This window comes from Sarcophilus harrisii, chromosome 1, assembly GCF_902635505.1.
Source record: "Sarcophilus harrisii chromosome 1, mSarHar1.11, whole genome shotgun sequence".
NCBI lineage: Eukaryota > Metazoa > Chordata > Mammalia > Dasyuromorphia > Dasyuridae > Sarcophilus > Sarcophilus harrisii.
In genome coordinates, this window is record NC_045426.1 from 695,496,508 (window position 1) to 695,515,826 (window position 19,319).

Genomic DNA, 19,319 nt, shown 5'->3' on the forward strand with positions numbered 1-19,319 from the left:
ATTATCAAGGATAGCCATTTCCTAGATTATCCTGTTTGTATAGAGTATTTGTGAGAATGAAAATCTTTATCAACCTCCATTGTCTACCCTCCAACCGCATCGGTGAACAACTGTTGAGATACTGATTAGCATGTTTTCAGACCTGGGACCTGTTCTGGGACCTGGTCCGTCAGGTGCATTCTCTTTGGCTCCTTGATCCTTGCCTCTGAGTTCGCACCTTTATTTCCCTGGTTTCCCTTAGAAAACCCCAAGGTTGTATTTTCCTTATTAAAAGATCTGCTCATGAGAAATATCTTTGCTAAGCTCTTTTTCAGGACTATAAGGCACTCTTTCTCATAGTATCTTCCCCTCTAATAGCATCTTTATTCTAGCTGACTCTGGTTAGTCTGCTAACCTCCTCTGTGAATCTACCCTGAAGTCAAGGGCATACTTGGATCTCATAGCATATTCTTTTAATGATTCTTCCAAATTCCTGTCCTTGGTAATCCAATTGCTCTCCCAATTTTATTTCATACTTGCCACTCCTGGTGCCTATTTTGCTTCTTATTTTGTTTGTAATCTCTTTCCTAAATAAACCTACCCTTTGGCAAAGAGAATGGCCATTATGACTTTGTCATACGTTTATTTCAAACTAAATATTGCTAGCCCAACCTCATCATGGATATATAGATATGGATATATAGATAGCTGTATAGATATATAGATATACATACACATACACATATACACACACATATACAGATATATATGTGTGTATGTGTGTCCCTCCCCCTATGATGGATATACTCTAGGGCTTTATCTTAGACCCTTAATTTTTTTCTCTCTACAGTTTCTTGTGAAAGTCTCATCAGCTGCCACAGATTCAACTAGCATCTTTGTAAATTCTCCCAATTCTATTCAGCTCTCTCCTGATTTCCAGTCTTTCATTCCCAACTGTCCAACTGATATCTTCAGATGGCTCTTTTATGAGCATTTCAAATTTAGCTTGATGCAAAGTGAGGGGGGAGAACATATTTTTAAGCATTGGAGTTGTCCATACATAGAATGTGCTGCTTCAACAAGTGGTGGAGTCCTCTTGATTAAAGGTGTTCCAAGTACAGGCTGAATGGGCTATTTCTCCAGCATTTTTAGGAGATTCTATATACACGTGCATAATGTTTGAGCTAGACAGTCACTGAAGTATCTTCTAATTCAGCAATTCTGTGACTTGGTGACCATTTGTCTTTTCATTATCCTTGTGCCACCTATAGTTGGTACTGTCCTGAGATCACGATATGTCAAAGTAATATATATATATATATATATATATATATATATATATATATATATTAATAATAGATAATAAACAAAGTAACTATTGTTAAAGTAATAGTCATGTCATATCTCTGGGAGAAAACTGGTGTTAAATTAAAAAATTGAAAAGCTGGTCTTTGGTGACAAGAGCACCATGCAGGGTCTTATGCCCATGGTAAAATTTCACAAAAGTAATCCAGTCAATTTTACTTTGGGAGTTTTATAGGATCATAGATCCAGAAACAGAAGAACCCTAAAAAGTCATCTGGCCCCACTTCCTTATTTTACAGATGAGAAAACTGAGGTCTAAATTAGGCAAGTCTTGCTCAATATCCATTATTAGAATGTAAGTCACTTAAGGGCAGGGAGTCTGTTTGCCTTTCTTCTTGTCCCCAAAGCTTATCACCATGCTTCAAGACACTAAGCATCAAGGTGATTGATTGACATCACACAGGCCATAGGAATCATAATTTTTTTTTTAACAGTTTTCAAAACTAGACTGCAAATTTTATGAAAGATGGAACTGCCACTAATCTAAGTGCTTCTTTCTCCCCCAGCTCAATGCTTTGAACACAAAGATCACTTCAAATATTTGTTGAATCCAATTTCTTGAAACTGAATAATGGAATACAATGGGAAAAGATAGTGCTGGACTTTGCATTCCAGGTCTGTCCTGGACAACTCAACTAACTTTAATAATCCATTTTGACTGGCTGTCCTTCATGTCTGGAATACTCTCTTCATCCTCATCTCCTGATTTTCCCAGCTAACTTTAAGTCCCAGCTACAATTTTACCTTATGTAAGAAGCTTTTCTTGATCCCCCTTACTTCCAATGCCTTTCTATATTCTCCAATTTATTTTTCATACAGCTGCTTAAATGTTACCTTCTCTGTTAGAATGAGCTCCTTGAGAGCAGGGACTGGCTTTAACCTTTCATTATATTTTTATTGACTGGCTGGCTGGCACTGAGCAGAATTTATAATTAGGCTAATTTAGAACTGATGTCAGGAAAAATTTTTCCTTACTATGGGAGCTGTCCAAAAATTAAATCACTCGTCTTCAGTGGTAGGGAATCCCCCTTCATTCAATTCAATTGAATAAATATTTGAGTTCCTACTATGTGGCAGGCATTGTGATAAGCAGTGAAGATACAGCTACAAATAAAAATAAAGGTGATTCCTGCCCTTGAAAAGCTCACAATCTTAAGGGAGATGAAAATGCACAAAACTGGAAAGTATGTATGTGGTGGAAGAAACACGAGGGGTTACCAGAGAAAGGGTATCTTTTTTTTTTTTTTTTTTTTTTGGCTGAGGTAATTGGGATTAAGTGACTTGCCCAGCATCACACAGCCAGGAAGTGTTAGGTGTCTGAAGTCAAATTTGAACTCAGGTCCTCCTGATTTCAGGGCTGGTGCTCTATCCATTGTGCCATCTAGCTGCAACAAAGGGTATCTTTTTAAGCAGACCTTGATCAACCACTTGTTGAATGTTATTGAATATGGAATTACCCTTAGGTAATTATAAAGAAAACCATCTCTATAGAATTAGCTGTATCCATGTCAACAACATTAACCGAGTCTGAAAGTTCACTGCCGGCATGACCAGGCTTGGTGGTCCATGGAGACTCATTTAACCAGAGCAAGTATTGACCCTCCCGATCATTCCTGAACTGTGAAGTTACAAGCAAGACTGCTAAAGAGTACTTGTCTTCTCTGACCCCCTTTCTGGCATTTTCCTTTCTTAACTTCCCAAGTTATTATCCCTTATCATAACCATAAAGCCTTAATTCATCACCCAACCAGGATGCTGGGAAATGGCAAGCCCTGGCAGCTCACTAGATTCGGCATCAAGCAGTGGTGGAGGGGAGAGGGGGATTGCCTCCCCACCAGCAACATAACTTCAGCGCTCAGACAATTAAACTGGATGACATGAGGTCAGCCTCTCAGCAAGAATCAAGACAAGCATCTCAGCAAGGTTTGCTAAAAGAGGGCATGGAATTCTACCTTCACTGCAGATGCAGAGCATCTCTGTGTGAGTCCAAAGAAAAACATAATCAAATCTTAAAATCTCATAGATTCAACCCAAATCTTTATTCTACCAGAAGAAGGTATAGATTCCAGACTTAATATCCCAACCAGGGTCTGTCATGCAATTCAATGTAAATGTTGAAGCCAGAAGGAAGTGACTAATTAGAGATTTGAGTATGGGTCTTCTTATTTTGAAATCAGAGCTATTTCTATTGTACTGCCACCATTTCTTTTACAGATGGGAAAACAGGCTCAGGGAGGACAAATGATTGTGCTGATATGGTTAGAAGTGGAATTCTAATCCAGGTTTCTCCCTTCTCCAAGTCTGGGTTTCTAGGAAATCAAAACTTTTAAAATCCCATTACTAAAGTCAAGGGCTAATCAACGTCTTTTTCCTTAATCCCCACTCTGAATCTCAATTAAGATAGAATATATAGCAATCTCCATTGACTGGTTTCCTGGAACTTAGAAACAGTAATTACATTCAACAGGTAGGGAAAAGATTGACTAAATAACTACTATGTGTCATGCACTATGTTACATGTTTTACAAATATCTTTTTTTCCCTAAGGCAATTGGGGTTGAGTGACTTGCCCTGAGTCACACAGCTAGGAAGTGTTAAGTGTCTGAGGTCAGATTTGAACTCAGATCTTCCTAACTTCAGGGCTAGTCCTCTGTCCACTGCACCAATTAGCTACCCCACAAATACTATCTTATGAGTAGATTGACTTCAGAAAATCCTGGAAAGACATATGTGAATGGATGCTGAGTAAAGTGAGCAGAACCAAGAGAACATTGTACACAGCAACAAGATTATGTGGTGATCAACTGTGATGGACATAGCTCTTTTCAACAATTTGATGATACAAGGTAATTCCAATAAACTTGGGGTAGAAAATGCCAATAGCATCCAGAGAGAAAATTATGGACACTGAATGTAGATCAAAGCATAGTATTTTCATCTTGCTGTTGTTGTTGCTGTTTGTGTTTCTCTCTCATCTTTTTTTTTCCTTTTTGATCTAATTTCTCTTGCACAACATGATGAATATAGAAATAAGTTTAGAACCGCACATGTTTAACCTATCAGATTGCTTGTTGTTGGGAGGGGGAGGGAGAAAAGTTTATAACTCAGGGTTTTGCAGGGTGAATGTTGAAAACTATCCTTGCATGTATTTGAAAAAATAAAATACTATTGAAAGACCAAATATTATTTTATTTGATCTTCACAGCAACCATGGAAAATAAGTGTTATTATCCCCATTTTAGAATCAAGGAAACTGAGGCAGATAGAAGTTAAGTAACTTGCTTAGAGTCAACAAGTAGTAAATGACTGTAGATATATTTGAACTTAGTGACTCCATACTCAGTGCTCTACCCACAACACCTAGCTGTCTATCAAGTATTAAGTGTCAACTCTGTAGACAACTTTTTACTAATAAACAAGCTGGGGAGGGATTTGATCAGGAGGGTAGGAGGTGTAAATAACTTAAAACAGGGAGACGTGTTTAGTCTCACCCAGTGAGAGGAAGCAGAAAATCTAAAAAGCAGAGTCTTGAATATCATAGAATACAGAAATGTGTATGTTCATAACCAGAATTCCAAGTCAGCATGAAAAGGGTAAATTATATCCAGCTCCCTCTGAATATGAAGGCAGGAAAGTACATAACATATTTTTGAAAGATTTCCATCCAAAATAAATATGATGAAAAATAAAGTTTTGGTATTTTAGCCAGTAAGCCTGTTATCTGGAAAATTTATTTATATAGAACACCCTACTCCCCAGTGGTGAGAGATAAATGAGGCAGAATCATACCTACTAATTAAATATATGGATTTCTCTGAAAACTTCAAGAATTGGATACCCTTCAAACAATCACTTCAGGGAGATTTGTTAGTCTTACTTTTAAAATTTGGTGAAGTGTCTGTTCTTCCCTTTTACCTAACTAGGTTACTAAGTGTGAAAGGAAAGACAAAATAATGGCCTGTCTTTGCTTCTCTCTTCTCATCTTTTCTGGTTTGAGACTGTTGTCTCCTGGGGGACATTAGTGGGAGTCTCAGTGTTGGGGACCAAACACGACCTCCGTGTTTCTGCTGCCAGAATGACACACGGAGGAAATGACCACATTTATGAGTGACTCAGCTACTTGGGTAAATAACCTTTTCATAAAAGATCTGAAGGTCAAAGTGTGATCCTGGAACCCCGAGGAAGGCACAGTGATGCCCTTGGACATCAAAGATGGGACATGAAGAACTCCCACGAACTGTGTTACCTATAACCCTGCAAGTTTAGGGTTCATTCAAATAACAATTTTAACAGGTATTTATGGCCAAACCATGGGAAGAATGTTCTGAGGACCTTAAAAAAACCCTTTTAATCTCCCAGTATCACCTTTTCTAAATATGGCATAAGGGATAGAATGCTAGACTTACACAAATTCTGCCCTTGGCTCTTGACCCTGGGCTAACCTTTTCATCTCAGTTTCTTTATTAGTCTAATGGGGAAAATAAGAATTTACCTACTTTGACGTGTTGCGAAAACCAAAGTGTAAAGCACTCTGCAACCTTAAAGTGTTACATTTTGGCTTGCTGTTGCTATCATATCCTCTGAAAGTATATATCAGAATGGAAATGGGGCTAGCCGAGAATCAGAATAAACCTGGGTATGAATCAGATGTCTCAATTCTTACTAGCTATGGGATGATGGACAAACTCTTTATCTTCCCTGAGTCTCAGTGTCCTAGCTGTAAAATGAGGTAGTCATGTATCTAATTCTTGGGATGGGCAGGGAAACCAAAGGGAATAATATAGGTAAAGGTTTTGTTATTTTAGATTTTATATATATATATATATATATATATATACACACACACACATGTGTGTGCACAAGTCAAGTATTCCCTACATGAATGCAATCACAAATCTGGCTCAGATGTATATGGGGGAGACCTATGACATAGAAAAGGTGGCCTGAATGTCAGGAAAATGTAGATTCAATTCTTGCTCTTGACAAATCCTGGCTTTATGACTCTGGGCCAAGTATTGAATCTCTCACTGCCCCCCAAAGTGACTCACTAAGGCTGTGAATTGAAAAACAGGTACTTGTTGAAAAAGTAACCTCCTCAGAGTTCCCAGCACTGATGAAATCCCAGGACTGATTATTTTTTAAAAATCTATTCATTTACCACATGTAAGTGATGACCCAATTGAGCAGTGAATGGCTTTTCTTAAGGATTTAAGTTTCTAGGAGGGAGTAATCTCTTTCTATCCCCAGACTTATCTCAGTATCTTATTAGAGGGTGGGGATGGATGTGTGGGAGGGAAGAAAGACGCTTATATCCAGTAAATAAATTCCTGGCAAAATCCAACAAAATGTTTATTGAGTTTAAATAATAATAATTCTGATATAAATGTGTGTTTATGGATATATAATAGAGAAAGAGAGTTTGTGAAGTATTTTGATCGACCTTCACAACCACCTTGTGAAATAAGTCCAGTATTATTCTTACTTTATACATGAGATACATATGAGGCTTGTCCAGAGTCACCGAGCTAGTAAATATTTGAGATCTTCCTCACTCCAAGTCTAATGTTCTATTCACCAAATCACGTAGCAACCTCAAAAAAAATTTAGGGAAATGATGACAATTTGGATGAGCTCTTACTTGGGAATGATCCCAGTCCCTCAATGCTTGGACTAAGGAATGATATCTTCTCCCTGCACTCATCCCTGATACTTTCTTCACTTACTTCTTTGGAAAGTTATAGAAATTCTGGGTCTATGGCACAGAAATGGCCAAATCCCATAGTCTTCTTCACTTGAAATCATCTAACTCCCCATTGAAATCAAGCTGCTATTTCCCACCTTCATGTCTCTGACCAGGTTCTCACTCAATTTCAGTCAGTTGGGGCAATCAATAAGCATTCATTAAAAGTCTGCTATGTGCCAGGCACTGTGCAAAGAACTGGGGGAAAAGAAAGCTAAAAGTCCCTGATCTTCAGGAATTTACAATCATTGCAGTCCCTTCTCACTTCCATTTCTTAGAATTCCCAACTTTTTTCCAGGTTCAGTTCACTTCATGGGAAGCCATGAAGAACCTTCCCTGATTTCCCTAGCTATGAGGACTTTTGTTTCTCTGACTCCTCCTTCAGTAACCTCACATCTTATCTGTGTGATCTCTGCACCCTAAATTGAGTGGATCAACAAATACATCAAGTATCTATTAAGCTCCTACTATGTTTCAGGCATTGTACTAAGCACTGGGCAAACAGAATAAATTGAAACAAATCCTGGTCTCAAGAAGCTTACAGTCTGTCAGGGAAAGCAAGTATGCATATAAATACAGAGGGAGAGGGGAAGGGAGGGAAGGAGGGAGAAGGAGAGAAAGAGGAAGAGGGAGAGGGAAAGGGAGAAGGAAAAGGAAGAGAGAGAGGGGGAAAGGAGAGGAGAGGAAGAGGGGGAAGCAGTGGGAAAGGGAGAGGAGGAGGGACAGGGACAGGGAGAGGGAGAGAATAAATAAAATATAATTGGAGAAAAGGATGGGATTAATTGGGAGAAGGATGCAGATCAGAAAAATGCTTCCATGTAAAAAATGATGCTTAAGCTGAGAGTTGGAGGAAAGCAGGAACTCTAAGGGGCAGAGGTAAGGAAGGAGAGCATTCCAGATACAGGGTACAGCCTCTCCAAAAGCATGGAAATGGGAAATGAAGGGTCCCAAGTAAGAAATAGGAAACAGATCAATTTGTTCAGAGTGTAGAGGGCATAAAAAGCATTACTATATAACAAGGCTGGAATGTTAGCTTGGGGTGAGTTTTCCTTGCAATGACAAATAGGAGAGTCTCTATTTACCTGAAAAGTAAGTGGGAGCCACAGAAGTTTATAGGAAACACAAGAAAAATGACTTGGTAATATAAATAAGCAAGTCACTTAATGCCAACTGCTTCAACAACAACAAAAAATTAAAAATTAAAAAAAGCCCAATGCACAGGCAAGTCAGGACATCCCCTTGCAATGTCATTGGTCATCCTTGAGAATGAAGGATGAATGAGGATTAAAGCAATAAAGGCGTGTCTCATCACTTAACCTAATCCCCACATATACAGTTGATGCTTTTATCCATCCCAAGCCTTCCATATGTTTCTAAAAGAGAATGGTTCACAATCCCTTGGTCTTCCCGGTCAAATCAGTGGGATCTAGGCTGATCTTAAATATAGAAAAATAAGGCATTGTGGGGAAGGAGAGGGGATAAATCAAACATCTGGCCTAAGCCAAGTCTTTCAAATCTATCAGTCCAATTACACGTGTTTATTCCTAAGGTAATGAGCTTCAGAAAGAGATGCTCAAAGACTCATTTGATATCTAAGATTTCCTCCAGCTTTCCTGAGGCAGAGCTGAACTGACATTCTATTGGCAAGCTTAACCCTGGGGAAACAGAGGCATTGTCAGAATGTTTAATATTTTGTTCCATTTTCTTGTTTAAAGTTTCCTAAATCTAATGCTTGTAACTAGCTCAGAGGTACCAATAATAATGGAGATGTCAGCAGAGCCCATGATGCTCTTCATATTCTGCTCTATTAATGGTAGAAAGAGCATTAGCTTTGGAATAAAGGAGAATCTGAGTCCCGGGTTTAGTTTTCTATGACCTTGGATAAGAGATTTCATCTTTCTGTGCCTCAGTTTTCTCCTAGGTTCCAAAAGGGTGTTGAACAACATGGTCTCTTTGGGTCTTTCCAGCCTTAAATCTAGGAGCTTTGGAATTCCCCTCCTACTACAACAATCCACAGGACTGTCCAAAATTGATCATTAATTGATAAATATTTTTTCTGTGTCAAGCACTGTTCGAAGTGCTGGAGAAATTAAAAAAAAATGAAATCATTCTTGTCCTGAGGAAACTTGCATGGGGTGGGGGGGGGGGTTGATGTGCTCATGGACAGACAGATAAAAATGAAAGAGACAGAGAGACACACAGAAAAAGAGAGAGATAGAAAAGGATAAAGAGAGAGAAAGAGAGCGAGATTGGAAAAGATAAGGGGGATTCAAAGTTGGGAAGAAGAAGGAGAAGGAGAAGGAGAAGGAGAAGGAGAAGGAGAAGGAGAAGGAGAAGGAGAAGGAGAAGGAGAAGGAGAAGGAGAAGGAGAAGGAGAAGGAGAAGGAGAAGGAGAAGGAGAAGGAGAAGAAGAAGAAGAAGAAGAAGAACAACAACAACAACAACAACAACAACAACAAGACAGGATTCCTCTCAGCACAGCCTAAGGGTGCATTAGCCTCCATCTTCATATAACTAAGTAATCTCATGCTCTCATTATGTATTATCTAAGCTATTTTGGGAAATGATGCTTGTCCTTAAATTGTGATTATACTTTTTTGGGGGGGAAATCCTTTGCAAGCTAATTTAAGCATAACAAAGACAGCACACAAATACTTCTTCCCCTTCTTTCCGATTATTATAGATTTGAAACTTCCTATTAAGATCTTGCTTCAGAAAATTGGAAAGGTCCAGTGGTGGCAGCTCAACTCAGTTCAAGTCAATCTGATAAGTGTTTATTGAGCAATTTCCATGTGGTAAGCACTGTTCTAGTTGGGACACAAACACACACAAATAGCCCCTGATCTCAGGGAACTTCTAATCTAATAAAGGACCCACATTTGACTTTCCATGATTCATGGTCTGTGAAAGAAAATAGCAGTCTGGATTGAAATTACCATATGAAACCCTAATTGGCCAATCTTATTTGATCATTCATGAAGCTAAATGTCAAATTATCATCATCATCATCATCACCATCATCATCAATTATCATCATCAAATGCAGCTAGGGGGTTCCAGATTCAGAGAGTACTGGATCTGGAGGAAGCAATCCCTGAGTTCAAGAATCCAACATCAGACACTACCTCCCTGTGTGGCCCTGGGTAAATAACCTAACCTCTGTTTACCTCAATTTCCTTATCTGGAGAATGGGGATAATACTAATAGTGTCTATTTCCCAAGACTGTTGGATCAGGTGAAATAATATTTTTTTAAATTTCTGACATATAGTAAGTGTTATATAAATGTTAGCTATTATTATTATTACACTTTAAGGTTTGAAAAGCACTTTCCAAATATTTTCATACATTATCTTCCCAACAACCCTGAATCATAGTGTTATTATTATGCCTGTTTTACAGATGAAAAAAATTTCCATAGTATTGTTCTTTTTGTCCCTTCTCCATGAAATGGAATATAAGCTCCATGAAGTTAGGATTTTTTTGGTTTCTCTATACCAAGAACTTGGCAATGTGTCTGATATACAGTAAGTGCTTAATAAGTGCTTCTATTGGATGAGTCCTATGAAATAATAGTTAAAATACTCTGGACTGAGGGATAGGAGACCTGAGACTACTACTTGATAATCTTTAGTAAGTCACTCAAATTGTCTGGGTCTCCATTTCCTCATCTGTGTACTGAGAGGATGAAAAAGACTCCTTCCATTTTTAAGCCTTTTAAGGGACCCTTAAGGTCCCTTAAGATAAGTCTAACCTGACCAATACCTATATACCCACAATACTAATTGTTCAAGTGATATTAAAAATGTTGTCAGGCTCTCTTTTCCCTTATCCCAGCATACGCAATGACTGCCTGATAGTTTATCACAGGGGCTTGGAGACACCCCTCAGAGGATGGGTTCTGTGCTCCAGGACAATGATCCTAAGTCTTCCCCCTCCTCTTTTTGTTTTAAGTGATAAAGAGTGGGTCCCAGAGAGTGACCAACCATGGATAGATGCAATTCTCATTATATTGCCATCCCTGCCAAACCCTTCACTCTTCCAGATTTCCTTATCGTTTTCCAGTGTACCCCCATCACTCTAGTCACCAGGCTCTCAATTCCAGTGTCCTTAGCTCCTCACTTTCACTCTTCCCAGAAGTCCAATCAATTGTCATATATTATAGTCTTCCAAATGAGGCTGTGTAGTTCAATGGAGAGAGTGTTCTGGTCTGGAGTCACGAAGTTATGAGTTCAAATCTGATCACAGACATTTACGAGGTCTAAAGGTCTGAATTGCAACTTGGAGAGGGAGTTGCTTCTACCAACAAAATCAGATGAACAATTTCTAGTCCTATCTCTCTTAAGTATTTACCCACTAGACTAGCTGATTCAACCAGGGTAGAGAGAAACCAGACTTGAGAAAATCTTTAAATTTCTGCAAGCTTCCAAAAAAAAAAACAAAAAAACTAGAGGAGAGCCCGGGAGTTTTTAGCACTTTGAAAATTCTATGTAAATATTATTATTGCTGTTATTTCATCTACAATCATTATTATTATTATTATGACTGGTTGGCTCAAGGTACTATAGAAACTGACATAGATCAATGCATGCAAAAGGTGCTTGGAAAAATATCAGGACATCCTGGGCCCTCATGAAAATATTCACCATGACTATGGTCTGATGCAAAGCAACTTGACTGAAAGAAAATCATTGGTAATTCATTAAAGTAAAAAGTTTCCTACCAGAAAACCTGAGTCTGATATTTGGAGGGAATAGGGAACAGATAAGATCAGCCCCACCACCTTAGTTAATTTCCAGGTTCTAAGAATGTCTTAAGAGTGGCTAAGGATTAGAAGAAGAAAACCCGTTTTCAGTAGACAAGTTAAGCTGTAACCAGAAAATTGACTTCCCTAGAAATCACTGCTCTGCTCAGGGTTTATCTTTGAACATTCTATTCCTGATCATATGGGCTGTATGACCTTGAGCAAGTACTTGAACTTCTCATTGCTCCCAGGAAGGTCGCCAAGGTGACAATCTGCACTGAGAGAGGAAGTTGTCTTTACCAGTGAAATCAGCCATCCAGTCTCTATCCCCATTTCAATTAACTATTTAACAATTGGGATCTCTGACTCAGGCAGGGTAGAGAGGAGTCAAAAGAGAAAATACTTAAATTTTGCAAGCTTCCAAAAAAGGCTAGAGGAGAGCCCTAGAATCTCAGCCCACCTTATATCCTCAATGCCCAGCACATCCAGCCTAGGTGTTCTAAAAATGTGTTTTGTGCTGAACTGAATCTCTTGAAGGGATTGGAAGATATTTAGTTTGAAGAAGAAAAGATTGAGAGGAGGGAGATGACCACTGTCTATAGGTATTGTAAGACTCTTTTCTAATAGATTGTTCTATCTTGTCCTAGGTGGGAACAATCAGAAGAAATGGAGACATAGTTGTAAAGAGACTGATTTAGACTTGTAGTCCAGAAGGAAAAAAGAAATAAAAGATTTCCTAACAATGGGAGCTGTCCACTGAGAGAGGTGCTAGGTGGATTTCCCCTACTCTCCTTGCAGGTCTTTAAGCCTATTGAATAGGGGATTGTGTGGGCTAAGAGTTGGATTGAATGGCCATAGTGGTCATTTTAACTCTAAAATTCTGTGATCCTGTGAAGGCTGATTTGAGTCAGATAACATTGGACTCGAGCTCCATTTTCCACACTTAACTACTTAGCTTTGAGCAAACTCTATGTCTTTGAAATTCAGTTTCCTCTTCTGGGAATTGGGACAATTATACTTCATAATGCCAAATGGAGATAGTTCATGCAATCATGGGTAGGTTAAGATTAAAGTTGGGCTCCCTCAGCTTAGAGACAAGGAACCTGAATCCAAAAGATGTTACATGACCTGTCTGCTATCACACAGGTAATAAAACTGGCTTGATTCAAACCCAGGTTCGACATTTCCAAAGACATCACACTTTCCACTGCAGTAGGCTGTCTCCTTTTAAATCTTCTGAGGGCAGGGGATAATTGTGTTGTGGTGTTTTTGTTTTTGCTGGTTCCCTATTGCCTAGCAGTGAGCCCAGCACATAGCAAGTCCTTAATAGAGTTTGTTGAATTAATTCATTTTCCCAAAGGCACAGAGCAGGTTCTAAGCCCCATGGCAGAATGCCTTATAAACAGGAGATGATTCCAAGCTGGATGATGGGTAAAAATAGGACACGGTTAAATGTTAATAACCCAGCTGCATTTCTGGCTGGTCCCTTGCCCCAACTCCAGAAAAGAGCAATATGGTTCTGAGAGAGCATCATTTCCATAAAGCAAAGGGCACCAGAAAGCCCCGTCCTGTATTGTTCTGTGGGGAGCATCTACTCCAGCAGTTGGCCAACTGCTCCCCTATATCTTGTCTAACCCCCCTCCCTCCAACCCATCTCTCAGCAGTTATTTTGATTGGCAATCTACTCTGTATGAAAAAGACGACTGAAAACTAGAGAGTCCTTTAGAGATGGAGGAGGGGCAAGGTGATGATAAGGAAAGAGTGACTGAGGGCCAGCAAAGTCATCAAGAAAAAAAAAAAACTTCAGACAGCTGCAAATACAGTTATCAGACACCCCGAGGAATTGTGCTGACACTTCTACCACGGGCAGTTAAAACCCCATCTCCAAACATCAGAGGACCTATTACATGAAATGGCAAGGTTTCGATAACTGTAAATTGCTTTCCAGTCCTAATTTCCTATTAATTCATTAATCTCTCCATTCAAACATCCAACAAGACAGCTGATGATAATTCCGGAGGAAATGGACTTAAAATGCAGCAAGAGGGAATGAGGTTAGACAGAATGAAAAGGAAAAGTTTGCCGACTTCTTGGGGGAATGAGGCCCCAGAATGGGCTAGTGGCTATTGAAACTTAGCTCAGCAGACACCAAGCAGGCATGTATTTAATCTTCCTTCTTTAGCTCTGGCTCAGGGGTCAAAAGACCTGAGTTCCAATTCTGTTTCTAATGCTCACAGGATTGCCCCAAAGAGGAAAGCGTTGGCTGGGGAAGTAGTGGGTTCTCTTCTATTGCAGGTCCTTAAGCAAGATGCTCTTCCCAGAGATGTACACAGTCCCTGTCCCTATTCCTATATAGATTCATTATGATCCTCATTTTTTCCTCTGATTGTCTAAAGAGGCAGTACAGTGGATAGATCAATTGGAATTAGAAATTGGTGAGTGTGCTGTTGAGAGGATGCTTGTTCGCATGTGCACTGAACCATATGGTCCCAATTGTGAGATTATGATCACCCTGGGTAATCTCCTTAACTTTCTCAGTCTTCTTTCCCACTTGACACTTACTAGCTGGATCATCCTGGGCAACCTCCTTGCCTTTCTCAGTCTTCTTTCCCACTTGACACTTACTAGTTGGATCATCCTGGGCAATCTCCTTGCCTTTCTCAGTCTTCTTTCCTTCATCTATAGAATGGGAATAGCATAATATCTGCCTCTCTGCAGGTGAGAGGATGTAAAGGTTGACATTCCCCCCTTCCAAAACTCTTAAGATTGTTGAGGAGTTAGCAAAGAGATGATATCTGGGAAGCACTTTACAAATCTGAATGTATAATATTAATGTCAGTTATCATTGGTATTTTGTTCAATGGAGCTTAGAAAGAAACAGTGTTGGGATAAGAAATGATTTTCCTAACATTCTTTAATGGTTTTTTATTATTATTTTCCAGGTAGACAAAACAACTTCTGCTTGTAATGAATACAAATGTTGATGTATGAGTTTCTGCCTCTGAGCTTAGAAAAGTCACTTAATTCTTAATAAATGTTCTGGGAAATTACCTAAGAGTCTTAGTTGCAGAGAAGATGCTGACCTGCATTGGTTGAGGGAGTTTCCTCTTCCCAGAGATGTACACAGTCCCTCTCCCTATTCCTATTCCTATATAGATTATGATCCTCATTTTTCCACTAATTGACTAATGAGACAGTACAGTGGATAGGTCAATTGGAATTAGGAAGTTAGATTCAGAGACTAGCTATGGGCAAATCATTTAACCTCTCTCAGTTTCTTTATCCTTAAAATGGGAATAATAATGGCAACTATCTCCCAGGATTATTGGTAGAGAGCAAATGAGGTAACATTCATAAATCTTAAAACACTATATAAATAGTATTAGCTGCTGCTGCTAATACTATTATATTAATGTGGTCAGATTTTAAACTCAAAAAAGTCAGAAAATAGGCCTAATTATATCTTTGACAAAGCATTTCTCAGAGGTGGGAAGGAAAGTAGGAGAGGGGAGAAAAAGTGGAGGAGAAGAGGGAGGGGAAGAGACAGACAGGAGAGACAGTTAAAGAGGGAAAATAATATCAAGAAAAGGAAGAGGAAAGGGAAACAGAAAAAGAAGAGAGCAGACAGAAAGATAAACAAAGAGACAGAAACACTAAGAGAAAAAATGTAAAGACAAAAAGGAGAGGGGAAAACAAGAAGAAAGGGAGACAGAGAGGCAAAAGGGGGAGACAGGAGAAAAGACAGAACAACAAAGACAGAGAGAGGCAGAGGCAGAGGTAGAAAGAGGGGGAGAGAGGAGAGAAGGCAGAAATAGACAGGGATACAGAGACAGACAGAAAGGGAAAGAAGGGAGGGAGAGACAGATACAGAGAAAGACAGACAGAAAGGGGAAAAAGGAGAGAAGGAACAAGACAATGGCATAGAGACAAAAAGAACTGCTCTTAAACATCCTAACTTTATTGATTTATTTTGTTTTGTGATAAATATTTTTATGCTGCTACTACTGTAATATGAGGGCACTTTTCAAAATGTGTGCTTGTGTTTTGCATAAAATTTGCTTATAAATGAACATAGCTGCATACCTAAGCCATGCAGGCAGTTTTCAGGGTCCAGTTAGACAGATTAGTGGGATTAAACATTCAAAAAATTGCCTGAGGGAAGAACTAGGAATGACTGATAGAGTTCCGGAGAAGAAGATTGAGACTCATTCTAAAGGAAAAATGTTTCAATAATATGAACTGTCCAAAAATGGAAGGGATAAGAGTAACAGTTGGCCAATAGCCATTGAAAGGTGACAGAGTACTTTATGGATATGATGTTCTCATAGAGTCTTGCAACCACATTATGCCTAGGATACTGCAGTTATTTTTCTCCCATTGTACAGATGGGGAAACCAAGACCCAGTTAGTTTCCCCTTCATATTAATTTTGTATGTATCCTATATTCATTTGTCTGTGAGCATAGCATATTCTTCTTCCCCTCTTCCTTCCCCTCTTTCCTTTAGGACAAATACTGTCTTATTGTTTTCGTATCTCTAACATCCATGATAACTGATATCCAATAGGTGCTGAATAAAGACTTGCTGATTGACAATTGATAACACATACTCCAGTGCCTTCCCTTAAAATACACTCTTTTTCTCCTCTTGCTACTATTTCCACATAAAGGGATACAAGCATAGTTCATAGATCTCCGACTGGAAGGAACCTCCAAGGCTCTCATTTTATGGATAAGGAAACTGAGGCTTGGGGAAAGGTCAAATATACTAAGGTCAAATATGCCATAAATATCAGAGGTAAAATGTGGTCCTAGAACCCTTAATTCCAGAGCTAGCATTTTCCCCCACTGTAACACAATTTTTTTTCTTCTGTCTTGGCTTCCTCCATTTCTCCTCCAACCATTCCCTTTCCTTAAAACTTGCCTATTTCCTTCTGCAACACAAGGGAGAAGGGAGCCTGAGTTAGCAGTACTGAGAATCTAAGTCCAATGGTTTCAGCCTCATTGCCTCTCCCCAGCTGCTCACCTGCCACCTAATTACCTGTCTTCAAAGGAAGCCTCTCTGCAGGTGAGAGGATGTGAAGGTTGCCATTCCCCCTTCCAAAAGTACATGATGTGACTAGACACAGATTTAAAAAACCACTTTTGACTCAGCCATGTGTGCAGGAGGAAATTAAGAAGTCTATGACTGGACCCGATTAACGCAGGTTTATGGGCAAAAAAAGGCATGGACAATCTCTCTGACTCCTTACCTGCAGGGTCCAGGATGGTCAAGGATCCCAGGGAACAAGAAATTTCAGTAATGTTAATGCTTTTTAATTATATCCCAATCTGCCCCCACAGTACTTAAAGCAGTTAAGACTTCAGCTAATTAATTTGCTTGGTTCCTAAGAGAGAGAGAGGACATTTCAATCTTATCTTCACCCCACAGGTGAAAATGAAGAGGAACAAGGGATAACTTAAGTTTTTCCTCCTACTGACTCACTGCCATCCTTTCTGCCTGGCTGTTTGGCATCCAGGGGAAGTCAACCAGTGATTTTTTGAAGCTTCCATAGTTGGACCAATTGAAGGAGAACCACAGAGAGGTATGAGAAAACAAGGGAAAAGGGAAGAAATAGAATAAAAGTACAATCGGAGAGGGTGTTTCTGCCTATGGTCCTTAAGGGAATACCATAGGAATATGGATATAGGGATCAAAGATAGCTCAGAGGTTCATTTTACAGTTTATGGATAGAGAAATTGAGGCCCAGGACAGTTAAGTGATTTGGCCAAAATCATACAGGTAATAAGATTACAGATACATAGATTTTGGAGTTGCATCTACATGGAGTTATCCAAACTTCCCAATCACAGATCAGACCTGGAACCATGAAGTGGCTTGTTTATCTCATACAGAGATATTAAGTGGCAGAGCTAGGGTTTGACTTAACCTCAAATTCAATATGGCTCTACACTGCCTCCCAACATGTCATATAAATAACATACAAATTATGTCATGTAAATGGAATGTAAATGAGTTTGAAGTTGTTTTGGGGTTCAAAAATTTACAACTCCACCTCAGAGTCATCAAGTCTAGTTCTTTTTACAAATGAGGAAAATAAGATTCAGGGACATTGTGGAATGATCCCAAGGTCACTTGGGCAGAAAGTAGCAGAAGTGGAATTTGAATTCAGATCCTCTTATGCCAAAGCTATACCCTTTTTATTGAATTAAAGGGGAAGGGAGAGGCCATATAATCCAACCCCTTTAATTTACAGGTGAGGAAGATGAAGGAAATATATTGAAGTCAGGATTAGAATTGAGTCAAGTCCCTTCTAGTTTAAAATCTATAATTCTACAATTAGAACTCATGATTCCTGCCTTAAAATATGATTTTTTTTCTGTAGTGCTATAATCAAAAATATCTCCTTTTTAGTTATAATCCCTTAACTAGGTGAAAATGTGACCTAGTCAATTTATCAAAAGGACTTAGACAACTTAGAAAAGGCCTTTAAACCAGACTGACAGGTATCTTCATGCTTAGCTAAAATTTCCTTCCTTCCCTCCATCTTTGATCAAAGAAAAATATTCCAGCTTCCATGTCAACAGAATGTTGGACTTCCAAACTTCCCCTCATATCCTAAACAGTGTCCCTGGATCAGCCAATAACCAAGGAAAAACAGATACAGATTGATCATGCTTAAAGGGAACTTCTGAAACCTCAGAAATGGTAGAAAAGAACTTATAGCTCTTAGAAACTATGAATAATCTCTTTGCCATATCTGTACTTTTAAGTTTGAAACTACCTTTCTATGGATTTGTATATCCTTGTGATAAAGTATATCATATACTTTTAGAGAAATGTTTTGTTTTTAAATTTTTAATAATAGCTTTTTATTTTCAAAACACATGCAAGGATAGTTTTCAACCAAATTTTTCTCCCTCCCTTCCTCTCCCTCCCTCCCCTAAACAGTAAGTAATCCAATATAGGTTAAACTTGTGCAATTCTAGAGAAATGTTTTCTTATATCTCCTTGTCACCTTCATAAATACCTCCCTTGTAAAAGCTATTTGAATCTGTCTGACTAAATAACGCTCAACTAACAATTTTGTAGAGAGGAAACACGCCGATGGGGGCTTAAGCCAATGGTACTGAAAATGTCTTTGAACTCTATGGGGGGAGATATAACTGACTTGTCGGTGGAAGTGAGAGTTGGAAAAAGGATCCCTGGAGCTTCTATGGTTTTCATTTCTATGAAAGAGAAGTTAAAAAAAATCTTTTTCTTAAGTTAACCTCATTCACAGAACCAAGATGGAAGGCTATGTAACTCTCATTATACTCAGCTATAGCGGAGACTGTAAAATGCTACTCTGCTGTCTATTTTTAGTACATTGTTACACTAAAAATCTTCCAATTCAAGAAGAGCTTTGTTACTTTGGGGACATTTCAACCACACTCATCCTTTTTATACATACATTTATTTGGTCCCAGGGTGCACAAGTTCATCTGAGATCC

General features: G+C 38.9%; 1 protein-coding gene across 4 annotated transcripts in view; it reads right to left on the minus strand.

The window, feature by feature from the left end:
* KSR2 (kinase suppressor of ras 2) overlaps positions 1-19,319 on the minus strand; it is a 559,738-nt gene that overhangs the window by 148,507 nt on the left and 391,912 nt on the right. The window lies entirely within an intron of this gene.